At 38.7% G+C, this 19,399-nt stretch overlaps 2 pseudogenes; both read left to right on the top strand.

Moving 5' to 3' along the window:
• On the top strand, nt 240–1,170 carry OR2AV3P (olfactory receptor family 2 subfamily AV member 3, pseudogene; annotated as a pseudogene).
• On the top strand, nt 10,643–11,501 carry LOC102157059 (annotated as a pseudogene).
• Nucleotides 11,502–19,399: the final 7,898 nt, after the last annotated feature.

Raw genomic sequence — 19,399 nt, 5'->3', positions numbered from 1 at the left:
CAGCTTGGCCCTGCTGCCTTGGGAAGGCCTCTTCCTGTGCCTGATGCCCCTCCGGGATCGTGACCTGACCCAATGCAGAAGCTCAACCACTAAGCCACCCAGGCCCCCCTGGATTTGCTCAGCAATTATTCAACTTTCCAGAATAGATTCAAATCAGTAGTGCATTTATATGGGAAGAGCAATAACAGTGTGTGTGTTTTTCTTCCATGGTCCTCTAGATCAAGCCAGTAGACTAAGGCATGGAGCAAGGAAATGAATCCTCCACCACGGATTTCATTCTCCTTAGCTTTTTCTCTGACTCCCAGCATCCTAGACTCCTCATCTCCATTGTCCGTCTGATTTTTGGGGTGGCAGTCACAGGAAATTCCATCCTGGTCCTGCTGATCTGGAGTGATGCTTGCCTCCACACCCCCATGTACTTCTTGTTCAGCCAGCTCTCCCTCATGGATCTAATGTTAATTTCCACCACTGTCCCCAAGATGGCCACTAACTTCTTCTCTGGACATGAGTTTATCTCTCATATTGGCTGTGGAGTCCAAATTTTTCTGTACTTGATGCTAGGAGTGGCTGAGTGCGTTCTTCTCACTCTCATGGCCTTTGGCCATCTGTAACCCCCTCAGATATCCCATAATCATGACTCCCCGAGTCTGTATGCAAATGGCCACTGGCTCATGGGCTGGAGGTGTGCTTATCTCCTTAATGCACACAATTTATGCCATGCACTTTTTTACTTGCTGCTCCAGGAAAACTGACCATTTCTTCTGTGAGATAATGGCCCTTCTGAAGCTCTCTTGTGAGGACACCTCCATCTATGAGAAAGTGGTGTTACTGTCCAGCATTGCTTTCCTTCTCATCCCTTTTGGACTCATTCTGACATCCTACATATACATCTACCTTACTGTTCTCCGCATGAACTCTCCTGAGGGCAAAAACAAAGCTCTAGCTACCTGTTCCTCCCATCTTTGTGTGGTAAGTCTCTACTTTGGTCCAGCCATGATTATCTACATGACTCCAGGTTCCTCTCTCCCCTCAGAGATGGATCAGCATCTCTTTGTGTTTGATGTAATCATTATTCCCATGCTTAACCCCCTCATCTACAGCCTGAGGAACAAGGAGGTGTTGGGGGCTCTGAGGAAGGCTCTATGGAGAAAGCTGATGTTAAGCAGAGAAGATGATGTCACTTGTACCTTAAAACACTCAGATTCTTTTTTTTTTTTTTTAAAGATTTTTTACTATTTATTCATGAGAGACACAGAAAGAGACAGAGACACAGGCAGAGGGAGTAGCAGGCTCCATGCAGAAGCCCGATGCAGGACTCAATCCCAGAACTTTGGGATCATGTCCTGAGCTGAAGACAGAGGCTCAACTGCTGAGCCACCCAGGCGTCCCAAACACCCAGATTCTTTATTGTTCTCCTAGTTAATGCTAATGCTATTACGAAAAACTGAACTCTGGACTTCAATTTGCAACCCACATTACAAAAAGTATACTTCTTTCCTTCCAGATTTTTTTGTAGTGTGTAATACACTACAATGGGGCAAGGAGTTCCTATTTAACAGTATTAACCAAATTAGCTGTTAGAGGCCCTGTAAACCAAATTCTGGGAAGTGACCTAGGCATGTATATTCAGCAAACTTTACATGATTTGAGATATCCTGCTGGATAACATGGTCCTAATGTACCTTCTCAAACTCGTAACCTACACTCATTATCTATCAATACACTCAATCATGCCTCATATTGGCTTACGCAACCTTGGACTTTTCATATGGTTTTTGAGTCTTCATTTTTTAGACACAGCATGGAATTACCTCTGTCACATGTGTCCATATATTGAAATGCCACTCTTCCATGAGCTGTCTCAAAACTGTCTCTTTGATTTCCTGGCTTCTTTATTACAATTGCACCAGTTTCCCTTTACATATGACTTGCCACATTTTTCAAGTTCCAAAAAATATTATTAATAACATGACTACTTACTCTAGAAACTTTCCAAAAATACAACAAAAGGGTAAAAAGAGCCCATATTCTGACCAACCAAAGGAAAATACTGTCTACAATTTTGTATATAAAATCTATTAATTACTTTCCATGCAACATATTTTTCTTTTAAAATGTTTTACTTTTTAACTGAAATATAGTTGACATAAAATTATACTAGTTCCAGGTGTACAACATAGTGATTAGACAATTACATACATTATAAAATGCCCACCACAGTAAGTACAGTTATTGTCTGCCCCCAGACAAAGTTACTACAATATTATTGACTATATTTCCTATGTGGTACTTTTCATCCTATTGAGTTATTTATATTGTAACCAGAAGTTTGTATCTCCTAATCCACCTTCACCTATTTGCCTATTCATCTTCCATTCCCTCTGGTGATGATCATTTTGTTCTCTGTATTTATGAATCTTTTGTATGCTTGCTTGTTTTTGCTTTGCTTTGCTTTGTGCATTTGTTGGTTTTTTATTCCAAATATCTGTAAAATTATATGCTGTTTGTCTTTTCTGACTTATTTCACTTAGCAAAATACCCTATGTCCATCTAGGTTGCCACAAATGGCAAGATTTCATTCTTTTTTTATGGCTCAGTAATATTGCATTTTATACACACACACACACACACACACACACACTCTTCCCTATCCAATCATTTATCAATGAATATTTAGGTTGCTTACATATTTTGGATGTTGTAAATAATGCTGAAATAAACATGGAAGTACATATATCTTTTTGAATTGGTGTTTTCACTTTGAGGGAGATATATCTAGCAATGGAATTTACTGGATCATACATATATGGTAACTCTATTTTTAATTTTTTGAAGAGCCTTCATACTGTTTTCTAGTGGCTACACCAATTTACATTCCCACCAACAGTGCGCAAGTGCTCCTTTCCTCAACATCCTCAATGATATTTTACAAATATCTTCTCTCATTCAGTGATTTGACTTCACTGCACAAAAGCTTTTTAGTTTGATAGAGTCTTGATAGTTTAATTTTGCTTTTGCTTCCTTTGCCTGAGGGACACATCTAGAAAAATGTTGCTAAGGTCTATGTCAAAGGAATTACTGGTGAGAGAATTTTTTTAAAGGAATTTTATGGTTTCAAGTCTCAAATTTAGGTCCCTAATCCATTTTGTTTTGTGTATATTGTAAGAAAATGGACCAGTTTCAATTACAGCTTGAGACAACAGTGAAGTAGAAGCACCCTAAACTCACCTGGTTCCATATGTACCACATATCATCCACATACAAGTCAATAAAAGGGTGAGTGACTAAAGAATGACAGAACAAACTATACAACTAAGTAGAGTGGAGAAGCTGCACCTGAAAGTATCAGGAAGGTCAGAAAGTGAGAGGGAGGCTGTTCATAGGAGGGATGAAACTGCACACAGGAATAAGGCAGAAAAATATGCCCTTGCACCAGGAAGCTCACACAGAGAAGACTAATCCTTATAATTTTTGGCTTCAGAAACCAGAGGAGCTGAATTCCATAGGTTTGTAAAACCAGTGGGATATGGAGCCTGGAGATTTCAAAGTCACCCAGCACTGAGTGAGCTGAGAGGGCCAGTGAGAGCTGGGTTGCTGCCTTCAAAGAATCTGCAAACTGCAGAGAGGCAACATAAAAGCAGCAGTTTACACAGTGCTGGGAGACAAATTGTTCATACTGATTTTGGAGCATATTGAGGGAATTCTTTGAAAATGAGGGAGGTTGCATGTGCCATTTTCCTGCCCTGCCATTCAGCTTAAACACAGAGCCACCCACAGGAGGGAGGGCTGCCCAGATACTTGGGGCCTCAAATCAGGGCTCAGGGTAAGTTTCGTTAGAGCTGCTATCCAAGCCACCAGCAGCACGATGTCCAGCTGCTGGGTGCACAGCTGTTACCATGTGCAGCACCCAATGGCAGGACTGAGCCTAGCCACATCTTCAACCACTCATGCATAGGCCAATCCTCACCCTGGCATCCTTATGTATTGCACGAAGCCTCATGCCCCCAGCCACCAGAGCACTTTAGGGAATCTGGCATAGGAAAACTGGCACAATGCAAATTTTGCTAATGCCACTGCCCTGCTCTCAAGATACTTATTGGGCATGCGCCCTGAGACTGACCTGCCTGTGTCCCATGAACACCGTAGAAGCAAGCACAGCCCCCAACAGGCAGAGAGCCAGTACACATGACTGCACTGAAAGGAAAAAAGACTCAAGAGCAACACACTTCAGGAAGTCTTCATAAATCACCACACTCAAAAGAGAAGACATAGCTAACTCCCTTAACACATTAACAGATTCAGAGAGGCAGACAAAATGAGGAAACAAGAGAAAATTATTCCAAATGAAAGAACAAGACAAGACCACAGCCAGAGGTCTAATCAGAACAGATAAAAATAACAGGTCTGATAGGGAATTGAAAGCAATGATTGTAAGGATACTCACCGAATATGAGAAAATGGTAGAAAATGTGAGTGAGACCATTAACACAGATAAAGAATAACATAGCATAGAAAAAGTGCACAAAAAATAAAGTGAGAATGTTTGATTGAATGAAAAACAGGATGGGAAAAGTAGAGGAATGAATTAGTGACCTAGAAGTCAGACTAATGGAACGTAATCAGGCTAAACGAAAGGGGAACAATTATGCAAAACTAGAATAGACTTAGGGAGCTCAGGGATTCCATCAAATGTAATAGCATTTATACCATAGGAGTCCCAGAAGAAAAAGAGAAAGAAAAAGGAACAGAAAACGTATTTGGAAAAATAGTAGCTGAAATCTTCCATAATTAGGGAAGGAAACAGATATTCAGATCTAAGAGGCATAGAGAACTCCCAATAAAATCAATAAAAGAGACCCACACCTAGACATAGTGTAAGTAAATGACAAAATAGATTAAAAAGTGTTAAGTAGAAAGACAAAAGAAGTCAGCAATGTACAAGATAAAATACACAAGGCCAGCAGGAGATTTTTCAACAGAAACTAAAAATGCCAGAAGGAATAGGAAAGATATATTCACAACGCTGAATGGGAAATTCTACTACAAAGATACTCTAATCACCAAGGCTGTTATTCAGAATAGAAGGAGACATGAAGAATTTCCCCCCAAAAAACCCCAACACTAAAGGAGTTCATAACCACTAAACCAGCTCTGCAAGAAATACTAAAATATTCAATTACAGAGGAAGGGAGGAGTTAAGATGATGGAAGAAGAGCAGAGGGATGATGAACTTGTCTTGTCCCTTGAACACAGCTAGATAATTACCAAATCATGCTGAAAACCTAAGAAATCAATCAGGATTCTGAGAGAACAAAATCTGCAAGTCTATAAGTAGAAAAGTGACCACCTTTGGGAAAGTAGGTGTGCGTAAGTTCTCTTGGGGGACCTATAGCTGTGGATTCGGTGGCAGGGAGGAAGCTTATTTATGGAGGCTACTGCGAGGTATTAGAAGCTGCAGAGCACAAAACCTGAACTTTTGGAAATTCACTACTGTCTGGAATGTGTCTGGCTTAAAGGTGCTCAGTGGCAAAGAAGGGCGTGATCCCTGGAGTTAAGGGTGGTCTGAGGAGCCCCTGCACTGCAGGAAAAACGGTGGTGCCTGAGTGTTGCACTGTTCGCAGGCATAGAAATGTGGAAGCTGGGGGAGAACAGCGAATCTGGTTGCTGGCTTTCTGTTCTGTGTGGCTACAAACTGTGAACTGCTACAAGGTTGTGTGGCTGCTTTCTGGGGACAGGTGTGACAAAAGCCCGAAGTGTGGTGAGACCCTCCCTGAGAGGAACAGCCTGGGTCTGCACTACAAGAGTCCCTAAAACTTGGAATTTTGAAACTCAGTCCCATGCCTAAGATAAAATAGCTCGGCGATAGGCAGTGTGAAACGCCGGGTTCTGACAGAAACCAGGGACACAAGAGTGAATCACTGGTCTTCTTTGAGGGCTCACTAAAGAGTGTGGGGCATGAATTTTCAGCTGGGGGGGGGAGGGTGGGCTACAGAGCAGGACACTGCCATATTCATCCCACCCATCAGTCCTGAAACAATCAGGGAGCAAAAGAGTGCCCCTAGTGAGGTCTGAAGCCACTTACTCCAAGCCCCGCCTCTCTTGAGAATGGAGGCGAATATCCACAGGTCAAGTCCATCTGAGAATCAGGGCAACAGGCCCTGTCCCAGAAGACCAGCACTAACAACATGCTGTCACCACGTTTACTCATCAGGGAGGCCTGCAAAGATTTAGTTCTCAGGGAAAACAGTAGATAGCATTCTTTGTATTCCTTAGTCTTCCAGTATTATTTTTGTTATTTTTCAATATATTTTACTTTTTAATTCTTACATATGCATATATATGTATATATATAGTTCCTATTAATTGTAATTTATTTTTTAATCTAGATATGTTTTCATCTCTTTCTTATTTTGGGGTGTAGTTTCTTTTAACAAGCAGACCAAAATACACCCAGGATTTAGTGTTTTTGTGTTTTGTTGTAGTTACTGTTGTTGTATTTTCCTTTTCTTTTCCTTTCTGGACAAAATGACAAGATGGAGAAATTCAGTCCAAAAGAAAAAACAGGAGGTAGTACTTACAGACAGGAATGAAGTCAATACAGATATAAATAAGATGTCTGAAACAGAATTTTAATGTTTTTTAAGGTCATTCTTTATTGTCTGCCAAAGTCAAAAAATTTATCAGAAAAAAAATTAATCCTGCTTTTCTGGCATTAAGGATATAGACCAGAATATGTCATCTAACTCTATGTATGGAGATATAGATACAGATATAGATATAGCTGCATACCATACCTATCTATAGAGATAGATGACATAAACTGGTCTATAGATAGATATAGTATATGAATGTATCTTTTTATCTCCACACATAGAGATAGATGATATATTCTGGTCTGTAACCTTAATAAAAAATAAGATACACATATAAAATATTAATGGTAAGTGGGTATCATGTAGCCTGATATGTTCTTTATTTGAAAGTTAGAACTATGGAAATTCATTAACACTTTTTGTGGTATAAGTACTTAAAAAAGAAACCCTAGAAACAGAAGGAACCTCAATACTTCTCTGAACCCAGCATCTCACCAAGAACACAAATTCACTGAAAGCCAACTCCACTAACTTCATCTGATTTGGGGGATAATAAGCTACTAACTCCAAAAGTAAAATATTGCTGTTAGAATGTTATTTCTTTTTTTTTTAGAATGTTATTTCTTAAATTGATTAAAATGTGCTTTCTCATAAAATTCCTGCCATCATTTCTATTTTTGCTTCATAAACTGAATGAGGCTCTTTAAAAACTTTCTTTAGATGATAGCTTTTTAAATAATTTCAGGTTGGATACACATAATTTTTTCATTTAAAATTTTCCCCAATTCTTACTACTTTTCTGTGTATCAGAGGATTTCCAGGCTCATTACCTTCTTGGTGCTCATATCTGGACGTCCTCAGAGACACTTATTCTCCTTTATTGTCTGACTCATGCCATTCCAAAGTCAGGATTACCTTTCAAAGGGAATAGTCAGCTGGGTGATCCAGCTGTTTATTAGTCCTAGCAATATCAGGCTTGACGTTCTCTAACTATAAATATCAAGGCAGACAAAAGTTTGTTTACTGTTTTCTAGTTTCAAGCCTATTTTATTATTTTGGAATTTTTAAATGAAATAAAATAATTTAAAAATTATTTTAACAACTTTATATATCCTTTGTAAATTTTGCAAATTTTTAAGGTAATCTGGATCCAAATATTTGCCCTCTTAAGTAATGTGGGAAGCTCATTTCAGTACAATTAATGTGTTAGGAACTATGAAATATAACACTTTGAAAGAGTCATGACCAGACCACATTCCTTTCATTTTAACTTAATTTAACATTATTATGAGGAGTGAATTAAGGGTTGACTGGATTTTCAAAATTATATATTAACATACACACACATATGCATACAGACACACACACACACACACACACACACACACATTGAAACGTACTTTGGAGCAAAAAGGGACATTAGTGTAGCGATAACTTGTAGGGCAATGGCCAGAACATTAGCCTTATATGGGATCCTAAGTTCTCTTAATAAATAATCAAGCCTAGAATATTATTGTGAAGTTCCACTTACAGGGCACATAGTGTTCAAATTCAACTGACATTTGAAATTATATGTCACCACTATGAAAGTTCTTGTAGGGATCCCTGGGTGGCGCAGCAGTTTGGTGCCTGCCTTTGGCCCAGGGCGTGATCCTGCAGACCTGGGATCGAATCCCACGTCGGGCTCCCAGTGCATGAAGCCTGCTTCTCCCTCTGCCTATGTCTCTGCCTCTCTCTTTCTCTCTGTGTGACTATCATAAATAAAAAAAAAAAAAAAGAAAGTTCTTGTATTATTATTATTTTTTTTTAGTTCTTGTATTTTTTGAAAATGCTTTGACAGGGAGTCAATTTGCAATTGAGATGAAGGATTATCAATGTTGCTTGCTTTTATAAAGATGTAGTGGGAGGAGACATGTAAAATATCAAAACATTTAGTTGGATGTGAGAATAAATTTATCTTGGTGTATTTTCAAAAGTTCTCTTTTATTTTATACAACTTTGTCTGCCCAGTATCCAAGCTCATCCCTTCTCTAATAATTTTATTTAAAAAAATATGACAGATGGGATGCCTGGGTGGCTCAGCGGTTGAGCCACTGCCTTTGGCGCAGGCCGTGATCGCCGAGTTCTGGGATCAAGTCTCACACCGGGCTCCCTGTGTGGAGCCTGCTTCTCCCTCTGCCTGTGTCTTTGCCTCTCTGTGTGTGTTTCTCATGAATAAATAAATAAATAAAACATTAAAAAAATATGACAGAGAAGTTTTAAGATTTGGGGTTTGACTTGCTTAATTATTAAATCTTAATGATTAATCAAATCATATAATACTTCTTGACTTAAAAGACAACACACAGCATTGAGATAATGGATTAAAATAGGTTGTTTCATTAGTGTAGTGTATGGTTTGTAAGTAAGCAATAAAGACTTGATGATTATATTATTAAGCCAGTGTATAAATAATAGACTGCAGAATCTAATCTAACACATGAGTTTATTCAGTTCATTATCTGTATGTTTGTATGTGTGTGTATAACTGTGTGCGTCTAACAGCTGTTATTTCAAGAAATCAAGAAGGGCCAGGAGAAATGGGAAAGGCTGTGCTGATTCCTAAAGATGACCAGGAGAAAATGAAAGAACTGTTTAAAATCAATCGGTTTAACCTTATGGCTAGTGATTTGATTGCCCTTAACAGAAGTCTACCAGATGTAAGATTAGAAGGGTGAGTTTACATGTGTTATATAATCTTATATATTAGGAATGTCTATATCTCACAATATCTCAGAACGTCTGGATCTCGGGTTCTGAATACCTGGGCCATAGCAGGGATGTACTGTGCATGCATATAATGAGAAATGTGAACAATTTTCTTCTCTAGGAGAGAAAAATAGTTTACTTGCAAAGACATTGCAGAATATGCAGCCTAACAGGTTTCTTTCCATGAGATCTTTTTGGTCTGCTTTGTTTTATCTTGCCAAATACAGAGTAAGCATGCTTTTTGATAGGTTATTTGCTTGCCTGCATGGAAAGCTCTTATACTTTGTGTTGAAAAACTATGTGCTTTGTTACTCCAGTGTAAAAATGGCCAATTGCCTGTGTGATTCTTTGACCCTTAAGCATTATTTCTTATGGATTCCAGCAATTTATGGTACTATTTACAATTAGAATGTTCAGTTATCAGCCACGGAAGAAATATTCACTGGGAAATAATAATACTGCTTGCAAAATGATGTTGACAAATTCAGTTTGTTTGTGATTAACTCTAAGCCATGCTCTAGATAGTTGAACATATTTTAAGTGGGTATAATAAAAATCAGAATATTTAGTGGCAGTATTGTCATCCTACTAATCTAGTCTTATAAAGCAAACTCTAGGTGCTTAGAAAAGATATGTCCTGAGACTTCTGAAAATCTCCAACTTTACAAATATGCTGCAGACCCCATTTCTATGTAAATAGAAGTTGTTGCTTTAGATATGTAATGACTTTCTCCATATAAAATAAAATCACGATTAATGCAAATAATGTTTGCCACCAATAATGGGTTATAAGTAGCATAGTGATGTTAACATCGTATTAACTAAATCTGATTCTTTTTCCTTTCTAAATTACTTCAGATAAGACCAAAATAGAGTAATCAAATCTTGTTGAGATGGTGGGGGTGGATTGTTAGAAGGCTTATTTGATAGCGAAGTAACTGGTTTTGTACACCCTTGTATGCTTTTGAAAATTATGCTGAGTGAAATAAGTCAAACGGAGAAGGACAAACATTATATGGTCTCATTCATTTGGGGAATATAAATAATAGTGAAAGGGAACAGAAGGGAAGGGAGAAGAAATGGGTAGGAAATATCAGAAAGGGAGACAGAACTTGGAAGACTCCTAACTCTGGGAAACGAACTAGGGGTGGTGGAAGGGGAGGAGGGCGGGGGGTGGGGGTGACTGGGTGACGGGCACTGAGGGGGGCACTTGATGGGATGAGCACTGGGTGTTGTTCTATATGTTGGCAAATTGAACACCAATAAAAAATAAATTTATTATAAAAAAAAAAGAAGGATAAGCCCAGGAAGTACCTTGGCAGTGTCGGAGATGGAGAGACTGTGGACTTGGATGTTGTTGAGGGAGAAGAGGGTGCGGAGGCAGCCGCTGGCACGGGCCCTGGTGGAGTTCCAGGGCAGGCAGTTGATAGGCAGCAGCCCGCAACCGTGATAGGCGCTCTCCGCGGCGCAGGGGTCCTCCACGCAACCGCCAGAGAATTACCAGAATAATGAGTGGGGAAAAGGAGGAGGGATCCCCGAGCTCCCGCAGGCCCGCCCCACCGCGCCGGCCCTACCGCAGGCGGCGGCTCCCACCTCAGCACAGCGGAGGCCCCCGGCGTCCACCACGGTGTTCCAACCCTCCTGGGCAGGGACAAGGGAGGAAAGGTGCTGACAACCGGGGTGCAGGAGAGCAAGGTGGCCCAGTGAGACACAGCATGTGTGAGGTTATAGACCACGATTCCGTAGGGGTCCTCCTCGCCAAAGACAGCCTGGACAGGATGGAAAGGAGGAAGATTCGGACAATCAAGGAGAGGAGACCCAAGGTCCGCAGCCACCGCAAGGTCGGTACCGCCGCAACTTCGATTACGGACGCAGACGCCCAGAAAACCCTAAACCACAAGGTGGCAAAGAGACGAAAGCGGCCGATCCACCAGCTGAGAATTGGTCCGCGAGGCTGAGCGGGCCGGGGCTGAGTACGTGCCGGCTTACCGTCTCTACCGCCCTCCGGGTTAGTCATCCGACGTGGAGAAATGAAGATGAAATTCCAGCAGTAAGAAATGAACGAAAGAGGGATCCCTGGGTGGCGCAGCGGTTTGGCGCCTGCCTTTGGCCCAGGGCGCGATCCTGGAGACCCGGGGATCGAATCCCACGTCGGGCTCCCGGTGCATGGAGCCTGCTTCTCCCTCTGCCTGTGTCTCTGCCTCTCTCTCTCTCTCTCTGTGACTATCATAAATAAATAAAAATTAAAAAAAAAAAAAAAAGAAATGAACGAAAGATTGGAGCTGAAGACCTTAAGTGCTTGCTTTTTGCCCATTGACCAGATAAATAGAACTATCTGCATTATCTATGCAGCGTGGAGTTTTTTTTATTATTTTTACCTAAAGACGTCTCTTTTTGGTAATGATAAACGTGTTAAAAAAAAAAAAAAAAAAAAAAAAACCCGGGATCCCTGGGTGGCGCAGCGGTTTGGCGCCTGCCTTTGGCCCAGGGCGCGCTCCTGGAGACCCAGGATCGAATCTCACGTCGGGCTCCTGGTGCTTCTCCCTCTGCCTCTCTCTCTCTGACTCTCATAAATAAATAAAAATTTAAAAAAAAAAAGCCTGTTTTTTCTCAATACACCTTTAAAGGTTTTTAAAATTGTTTCATATCTGGTCAAGTTGAGATTTTTAAGAACCTCATTTTTAATTTGTGATAAAAGTTTACAACTTGATTTTTTCAAAAAAGTCAACAAAGGGCAAGCACCCTTAAATAAAAAAAAATTTTGAGACAGTTTTACTTCTCTTAAATAGTAAAATGTTTCATAAATTATTTAAAGAACCATATAGAAGGTAAACTTATAGCTATGCATAGTTCCAATGTTTTAAAGAAGATATAATTAATTCAGAGAGAAGAGACAAGCAGGATAGAGATGATTAATAAAATCAGGAGGTTAGTTACTGGATCCATTACTTTACCCAACACCAGTACTAATGCTTTGACTTCCTCCCCTTTTATTCCTTATTTATTTATTTATTTATTTATTTATTTATTTATTTATTTATATTTATTTTAATAAACTTCCATTTTTAGAGCAGTCTTAGGTTCACAGCAAAATTGAGTGGAGTGTACAGAGATTTCCCATATACTCCCTACTCTCACACATATATAGCTTCTCCCACTATCACCACTCCCTACCGGAGTGGTACATTTATTACAACTGATGAACCTGTAATGACACAGCATTATCATTCAAAGTCCATAGTTGACATTAGGGGATGCTCTGGGTTGCTTTGCATTTTTACATAGAAAATCTGTTGCCTAGTATTGTCTAGAGTCTTAGAAAAGCAGAAAAACACCTAGAAGAAAATGAAAATCACCTGCACTCTCACTCAGGAAAAAAACAGTGAAATATAAACTTCTGGTATATAGACTTTCAGGTCTTTCCTTCCTTCCTTCTTTCCTTCTTCCTCTTTTTGTCTTCTGAAACTTAGTATTTCACCTATTGACAAGAGAATATTTAAAGGCTACATAGCATTTTATTACATGATCACAACACATTTTACTTAAGCAAACTTAGTACTGGTTTATGGGTTATTTCTACTTGTTTGGCTATCATAACTACTGCTATGATTTTTTTTTTAAAAAACTGTGCATATGCAATTATTTAAATTTGTGCATACTTTTCCATAAAATAAAGTTTAAGAGTAGAATTTTGAGGTCAAACGTCTACATGCAATTAAAATTTTTGCTGTGGGGTGCCTGGCTAGCTCAGTCAGAAAAATATGTGACTCTTAACCTCAGGGCCATGAGTTTGAGTCCCACATCAGATATAGACATTACTTAAGTAAATAAATAAATGAATAACTTAACAAAAGGATTTTTGCTACATATTTCAAATTGAACTGATTTATACTTTCACCAGCACACTCATACTTTTATAGTACTACGCTTTTATAAAAAGAAATGGCAGATAGCACCTTCTGGTCATGCAGTCTAGAGAAGCTAAATGAATATACTTTTCCAATTCTAAGGAACAAATGCTTACCAGTATGAGGGTCAACCTGGATTTGTTCATTGTACAGTTTAGAACAAGAGTACACTTGAAGCTCTGAAAAGTTCTGATATCAGCTATTCTGATAGAAAGCAAGACTTCAAATTGCATGTTTTATTACCAAATCTCATTTGGAGTGATTCCATTCAAATATTTACGAGGAATGAATAATGAATTGAATGTAATAAATAGTTTTTTCTCTTAATGATTGATACGTACATGAAAGAAGGAAAATATTATCGGGGATGAAGTGTGGTCGGACCTCAGGATTTCAACATTATTTTTTTTTCCTATGCAACAAATTGTAGGAAATCATGGTTTTAAGAGAAATTTTTCTCTTTTTACCTTGAGATAGGAGCAGTGTTGGGGAGGAAGTCTGAAATAATGGAAAAGTCTTTAAACAGATTTCCAAAGATAAACAATAACTCCAGGTATAGAAGCATTCAACTCATGGCTACCCTGTTCAAGGTCCTATGCTAGGCAAGTGGGTGTAGTAAGATGATTAAGCTGAGCTTCTGACCCTTACAATATAATGAGGAGACAATTAATCATAATACAAAATAAGTGACATTGAAGTTCTGAAAAGGAGAATGAATTCTCCTTGAGAGGCAAGAATGAGAGGGGCAGGGGCTACTCCAGGAAGACCTCACAACCTTCTAGGGCATCTGGTCATAAAGTCTGTAACAAGCAATATTTTACTATGATTCTAACGTTAAAACAGGGCAGAGACAGTATTCCTATGAGATTACTTTTCAGCCTTGTGAGGGGTTAGGAATACATATAACCACAGAGCTATGGACTGATGTTATCTTTTTTTTTTTTTTTTTAAGGATTTCATTTATTTATTCATGAGAGACACAGAGAGAGAGAGAAGAGGCAGAGACAGAGGCAGAGGGAGAAGGAGGCTCCATGCAGGGAGCCCAATGTGGGACTCGATCTGGGACCCTGGGATCATGCCCTGTGCTGAAGGTAGATGCTCAACCGCTGAGCCACCCAGGCACCCTGATGTTATCTTTTTAAAAATCAAGTGAATCTAGAAACAATTTCAGGATTGATAATAATTTTTCTTTATAATTCTTTTTTAAATAATAAATTTATTTTTTACTGGTGTTCAATTTGCCAACACACAGAATAACACCCAGTGCTCATCCCATCAAGTGCCCCCCTCAGTGCCCGCCACCCATTCACCCCCACCCCCTGCCCTCCTCCCCTTCCACCACCCCTAGTTCGTTTCCCAGAGTTAGGAGTCTTCATGTTCTGTCTCCCTTTCTGATATTTCCTACCCATTTCTTCTCCCTTCCCTTCTGTTCCCTTTCGCTATTATTTATATTCCCCAAATGAATGAAACCATATAATGTTTGTCCTTCTCCGATTGACTTATTTCACTCAGCATAATACCCTCCATCCAGTTCCATCCACGTCGAAGCAAATGGTGGGTATTTGTCGTTTCTAATGGCTGAGTAATATTCCATTGTATACATAAACCACATCTTTATCCATTCATCTTTCAATGGACACTGAGGCTCCTTCCACAGTTTGGCTATTGTGGACATTGCTGCTAGAAACATCAGGGTGCAGGTGTCCCGGCGTTTCATTACATCTGTATCTTTGGGGTAAATCCCAAAGATACAGATTTTAAAGGCTCTTCACCACTGTCTTCCAGCTTTCCATGTGGCCTTTGAAAAGTTTGATTCCATCTGACTCTTAGTCTTTTATATCTGACTTGTTCATCTTCTCTTTAGATGTGTTAAGGATGGCTAGTTCCCTTGTATTCCTTTTTGTTTTTTTTTTTGTCCCCTTGTATTCTACATAGCCGCCCCCTCTTCTCTCCTCTTGCTCCATTTCAAGTGTGGGCATGCACACTTCCTTCCATTCCCAATGATGGCAGCTAAGACTTGGCTGGAACATTTGATAAGACTTTTCTAAATGCTTAATGATTTCAGGATGGAATTTTAACACATCAGGCTAAATTTTTTGAATTTATCATTCTTGACCCGTAGTGTCAATTCAGTTTACAACTTTACACCACGATAACCATAATGTCACTTTTCTGACAAGTCATTTTTCCAGTATAGCATATTTTCACTCAAAAACATTAAACAAATATTCTATAAGCAGCAGTATTTTGATATTATCATTTTAGACAAAGACTCACTCGCCAATTCACTTGACACAATTTCTAGGTAAAGAGTATCATGTGGAACAGATCCTAACTGTGTGCTATGTTTAACTTGTACTGTGTCTGTTTTTCACACGCATTAAGTAAGAGGAATTCTTCAGTGTGTTTGAAGTGATTTTCTGGTTAGCCTTCATTTTGTCCTAAAGGGTTTTTTTGTTTTTTGTTTTTTTGTATTGTGACTTTATTTTTAAGAGCATCGCAAGTACAAAATAGTATGAGCCTCCAAAAGCTCAAGTATTGGTGGAAAGGAAATGGTACAGAAAGAAGAGAAGAATGAGAAACCTAGCTATTCAAAAAAGATGGGTGTGATAAACAGAATGAAAAGGGAGAAAAAATAAGATACTTTGAATGTTTTCAAAGGAGAGTTCATCATATTGTATATAAAGTTTTTGCAAATTATGAGAAGATAAAGAAAAATTCTGACTCAGTCATATATTTTGGGAAATCGATCATGCCCACAAAAGAAGCTGCTTCTGGTTGTAGTCTCAAGAAAGAGAAAATTATCAGGTGTGTCTCACTCTGACCCAGAATGTCTGGCTGAAAGTCCATTAGATTCCCCTCCTTCCTCCTCCTCCACCCACCACCAGGTCTTTAATTCATCTTTTGGCAAATACAGTTAACCTTCATTACATTAGGTTTTACATGCAAATCATGTTTGTTTATTTTCAAATTATCACTTGTTACTTATACACATTTGTATTATTTAGTTGTTATATTTTTCTGCAAAAATTATATAAGATCTTGGGCTGGGATTTAAGGCATCATAATTCTTCCCATTAAAATTAGTGAAGTTATTTTTTTGAAAATGGATTTTTAATTAACACTGTATTTAGGACAATGAATTAAAGATGTTAAACAAGAGGATAGTTGAATGTGGTGTTTCTCAAACTCTGTAGGTCCAAATCTCAACTGGGGTCTTATACTAAGGAGTCCCTGAGCCTGACCACAAGCCAGAGGACAGTTTACTGCTCCATAAGAGTGCCCTTGAGCTAGAATAACCAAATATATATTGTGCAAAGTAGACACTTTCAGCAGTGAAAGCGGAGCTATTAATACCTACATCAGGAAAACTGCAGTATAATGAGACTGTCCCAGGCAAATGAGGAATGTGTTTGAGTCCATCTCTTTTACCTAGAGTCAGTAATGTGCCTGTAGATGATTAACAACTAGCTCTCTAGGGGGAGAGAGGCCCATTTCAGTGTTTGCTTCTACCTGCTAGAAAAAGCCCATTGCGATGTTTGCTTCTATCTGATAGATTTCCATAGTATAAATACTCCCACCAGGGCCAATTTTAAGCTACTAATAGTCTAACAACCAGCTTGCAAGGTTCTTGAAAACTTGGCAATCAGTTTTTGCCAGCCAAGAACCAACATAACACAACAAGCCAGCTCCAGTCCAACAGTCCTGGAGTGTAGATATTAATTATTTGCAGTTCAGAGTAGAATTTGGCTTTCCTTCCTCAATATCCTATATTCCTGTTTCTTCTCTGTGGATAGAATTCTTCCCAGCAGACTAGAAATTCTACTACTGGGATGCCTGGGTGGCTCAGCAGTTTAGCGTCTGCCTTCGCACCCAGAACATGATCCTGGAGTTCCAGGGAGGAGTCCCACATCAGGCTCCCTGCATGGAGCCTGCTTCTCTCCCTGTGTCTCTGCCTCTTTCTCTCTGTGTCTCTCATGAATAAATAAATAAACTCTTAAAAAAAAGATTAAATAAAGTATGTTTGGAGGAATTAGGATTGAGATTCTTCTGAGGGTAGTAGAATTTTCTTTTAATATCTTATTTATTTAATCATGAGAGACACACAGAGAGAGAGAGAGAGGCAGAGAGACATAGGCAGAGGGAGAAGCAGGCTCTCTGCAGGGAGCCTGATGTGGGACTCAATCCCGGGACTCCAGGATCATACCCTTGGTGGAAGACAGATGCTCAACTGCTGAGCCACCCAGGTGTGCCATATTTAATCTACTCAAAAAATATTTCATGTGTTTTCAGTATGCTATGTATTGTGGTATACAAGAATACAGCCACCCAATATCACTAGTGTCGTCAGAGTCCAGGATAGTCCATCTTGAATAAAACCATGTGCTATCAACAGGCCAATCAGTGTCAGACAGCACCAAAATCAGCACAGTTCCATGAAAAGATAACCAGGCTTACATATTATTTCAGCAATCTTCAGGGTCTTTTAATTTCCTGTAGGCAACTAAGAGTATAAATGGTGTAACTACAGATATGGCACAAGAATATGCAGATGTAATTACACAGGATGGTTGGAATCTAGGAAGCAAATATTTCTCTGAATGAGGATCTAAAGGAAACATAATATTCAGATACACAGTTCCTTCTAGCATGAAGACAAATGTCATAGAACCACGAAGAGTACTTTAGCTCCTAGACCACAGCTCCATTCCAAAAAGGTTATTCTGCATTTGCACAACTAAAGCAAAGTTAGGTTTACCTGGAACTCAGGGATGGTTTGCCTCCACATATATCAAGTCTCTCCTTTTAGGAGGCAGATGCTTGTTTATATATTTTAAGTGATGATTATTTTCAGTGTCTACTCCTGCTAGATCCCAGTCTCAATATAGGTCACTTCTTCTTTATCAAAATCAGCTTTTTCTCTCTCCTTAATGGTATCCCAAATTTTGGGCTGTATTCGTGACACCAAGCTGCAAAGAGAAGTGAACACAATACTGTCCCCAGGAAGTTCACATTTCAGTTGGGGAGAGAGATACAATTATATATACCATTAACTATAATAAAAATAAGAGATAAATAGAGGTACAGACCAAAGACAGAATGAATCGTTAAACTAAGAACATAAGGATCATAAATTCATTTTCTAGTAGCTATTAGCATCTACGTGCTGTCTGCTTTGACTATTTTCCAGCATGCCCACATACACTTTGAATTTTGCATCAGACCCATGTGTTTCCTGTTCAAAAATACTTAATTTCATTTTTAAAAGTCACCATTAGATTTTTTAAAAGAACTTGACAAACTGATCACAAAATACACATGGATAGTGATGCGGTATTTCTCTGTTTAAAGTTTACATTATAGATTCTGACTAGAATATATATGATCGTGCAAAAAAAAGTACTTGTATTCCTATTCAAATTGCTACTGAGAAGCAAATCTCTAAATACATTACGGAAGGTAATAAAGATATTTTGTTTCCTTATGAAAAAATATATAGAATAGTAAATATATAAGAATATTCTAAACAATTTGAAAAGAGAAATAAAAGGGAAAGTAGACTTACACTTAGATAGCAAGACATAGAGATATAGAAATCAAAAGAGTGTCAGAAAGAGACAAATCAATTAATTAAACAGTATCTGAAGCAGATCCATGCATATATGGAAATCTGGTAACAGCTACAGGTAGCATTTCAAATTGGGAAAAAAATAGATGAACCATTTAATGAAAGTTGTTGGTACCACTGGTCATCCATATGGAAACAAGAAAAAATTTGGTTTTCCTTTCCTTCCTCCCCCTAAAAAACAAATGTTCACATCACAGAGCTGTTACTCTATTACATGGTTGTTATCAGGAATGAAGTACATTTATGTGTAGAAATTTGAAATGATCTTCAGACTGTAAAGTTAAAAAAAGCAAGTTATAGAAACAATCTATACAGCACAATCTTATTCACATGTGTTTGTGTAAGGGAGGGGAGTGAGAAACCCAAAATCCCAAATATTCATGATTGAACTCATGGATTGAACTCACAATCCAGATATTCACAATTCACAGATATTCACAATTCACAGATATTCACAATCCAAATATTCATGGATTGAACTCACAATCCAGAGATCAAGAGTCACATGCTCCACAGACTGA

Source organism: Canis lupus, chromosome 16 (assembly GCF_011100685.1).
Source record: "Canis lupus familiaris isolate Mischka breed German Shepherd chromosome 16, alternate assembly UU_Cfam_GSD_1.0, whole genome shotgun sequence".
Lineage (NCBI taxonomy): Eukaryota > Metazoa > Chordata > Mammalia > Carnivora > Canidae > Canis > Canis lupus.
Note: the sequence above shows the minus strand (reverse complement) of the source record. Positions and strands in the feature narration are given on the sequence as shown.